The sequence below is a fragment of the Notothenia rossii genome (assembly GCF_949606895.1).
Source record: "Notothenia rossii genome assembly, chromosome: 4".
NCBI classification, from domain to species: Eukaryota; Metazoa; Chordata; class Actinopteri; order Perciformes; family Nototheniidae; genus Notothenia; species Notothenia rossii.
Window position 1 is genome coordinate 10,247,853 of NC_136902.1, and position 2,500 is coordinate 10,250,352.

Sequence of the window (2,500 nt, forward strand, 5' to 3'; positions counted from 1 at the left end):
ACACACACACACACACACACACACACACACACACACACACACACACACACACGCACACACACACACACACGCCACACAAAAACAAACACGCACACACACGCACACACACACACACACACACACACACCATACAAAAACAAACACACACCCTTCCTGCTCGGATGATTTGACGTGGGTTTGTCCCTCAAGGCCACCTCACAGAGCATGAAGGTGTTAATTTGGTGTGTCACTTCTATGACTAACAGAATAGTCTTTCTACTCAGCTGTAACCTTTAGACAATAAAAGTCCTGTCTCTCGCTGCTTCTGAGACTCTCGAGCCACTGTACAACAACACGCTCTGATGCCTCTGACAGACAGTTGATAAGGACTCGTACTCCATGCAGCACACAGAGCAAGGTGATTATGTCGGCGGGTAATTGGCCAGCTGACAGAGACATGATCCCGGCCCCTGCTGTGACCCGCCTGAATAATGAAATAACAATACAATGGCAAAAGTGAGCTCCCCCCACACTGCACCCTGAGAGGCACTCTGAGTGCTGTGCAGGCGAAAAAGAAACAACACGCTTATATTAGAGTAATCTCAGGGCTTTCCCTCTGTGCTTTGTTTGCCTGCTCTTTGTCTGTAGCTAAAAGAGGCAGCTCAGAGCCATGTTGCTCGATGAGTCACCTTGCTGGAGAGCCCAAACACACACCTCGTATTAAAGCAGGATCTACGGGTAAGACAGGAACCTGGGGATGATCCCGGGTCTGTGACAGAGCTCTGGAGTTGCGCTTTGTTCCGACCCCACTCTGTTTCTCCTTGTCAAGTCACTCATTCACTCATATTGATTTCAGGCGGTCCCTTGAGGAATTTTTTATTTAAAACTGTTATTATTCTGCCAACTCAAATGTAAAATGTATGCAATGTTTTACATTGTGTGAGTTTGATAAGCTGGACAAGCATAATGTACACATTCTGTCTATTTGCATATTGATATTGTGTATTCAATATATATAATTTATAGATATGTTTCATTATTCATGTATATATTCATTGTGTATCCTTTATGCTGATATGTATATCTTTATTGTTTTTTATAAACATTATTTTATTTATTATTTGTTTGTATTACATTTTTATTCGATTTTTATTTTCATCGTATTTTTATTTCATTACATTTTTTTTTATTTACTTCTAATTCATGTGCAATGTCTAATCTAAATGCTGTGACAAAAACATTTCCCAAATTGGGATTAATTAAGTATATCTTATCTTATTATAACTTCTAAAGCGCTCCCTGAACAAAGCAGATTTATACTCCGTCCTGTGGCTCTCCAGTTTACTACAATGGCAGATGTCATAATTTAGCACATGGGCTGTAATAACAAGTATACCCTACGCCTATCTTCCAGAAGTGACTAAATGGTAATATCCATCTGTGCTCCTACAGAATTTACAGTGTTTCTAATTATCTCAGGCTTCAGGAGTGTCTGCTGATCCAGGCTGTACAAGTTTCTGCACATCTGGTGAGATCCACATTTGGCCACGGACCAAAGAGATACTTATTGTTTTGTTTTCAGCTCCATAGGGGAACAAAAAAGCATGCTCTGAGAGAAAGCACTGAGAGGAACAATGGGCCACCCAAAGAAATGTGTCATTATTCGTCACAGTCAACACCATCGTCACAAGATCAATAGTTGATCATCCTGTTCTGTGACACATGCAGACGGGGGACAGTTGATTTACATTTTACAAAATGATTGTGACTCATGCATATTCAGTCCCTCTCACTCTGTTTGTCATCCTGCAGACATAATTGGCTAACTTTCTTTGTTGCTATGCTGGCCGGATTTCAGATGTGTGGGAAACTGCTGCCTCTCTACTCCACCGCTGATTAGCAATGAAAAATGTGTTATTTAGATAACCACATCACTGAGTAATCATCGGAGAAAAGAGAACAACATTTGCCTCTAAATCCAGGGTTTAGACTAAAGACAGAGGGTGTCTGAGGCGGCGCACAATCCAACGTCGTGATTCTGGGCTTCTCAAATAAGACTGATTGGACTGTTTTCCATGAATACTATCTTGGCCTCATCCTAGATTGTTTTTGTTCTGTTGAAATGAGGTGTTTGAAGGTAAAGTGGGTGGGAGAGAAAGAGAAAGAGGTTGTTTTTCTGCTATTTTCTTGATTTTGTGCAACGTACCATGTTATTTTATTAGTAATCTCATTATAACTTAAGAGACTTTGCCAATACTGGCATATTACAATAAAGCCAATAAAGCAAATTGCATTGATTGGGAGGGAAATAGAGGATTGTTTTTCTGACATTTTCTTAATTTTATGCATTTTACCATTTCCTTTGTAATCTCATTATTATTTGAAACTCTGGCAATGCTGGCATGACATTACAATAAAGCAAATTGCATTGCTTGAAAAGGGAAAAAGAGGATTGTTTTTCTGCTAATTTATTGTTTTATGCATTTATCTTTTCTTTATAATCCTTATATCTCATTATTAC

The 2,500-nt window shown here is 39.5% G+C and overlaps 1 protein-coding gene across 1 annotated transcript in view; it reads right to left on the reverse strand.

The window, feature by feature from the left end:
- marchf9 (membrane-associated ring finger (C3HC4) 9) overlaps positions 1-2,500 on the reverse strand; it is a 13,713-nt gene that overhangs the window by 9,159 nt on the left and 2,054 nt on the right. The window lies entirely within an intron of this gene.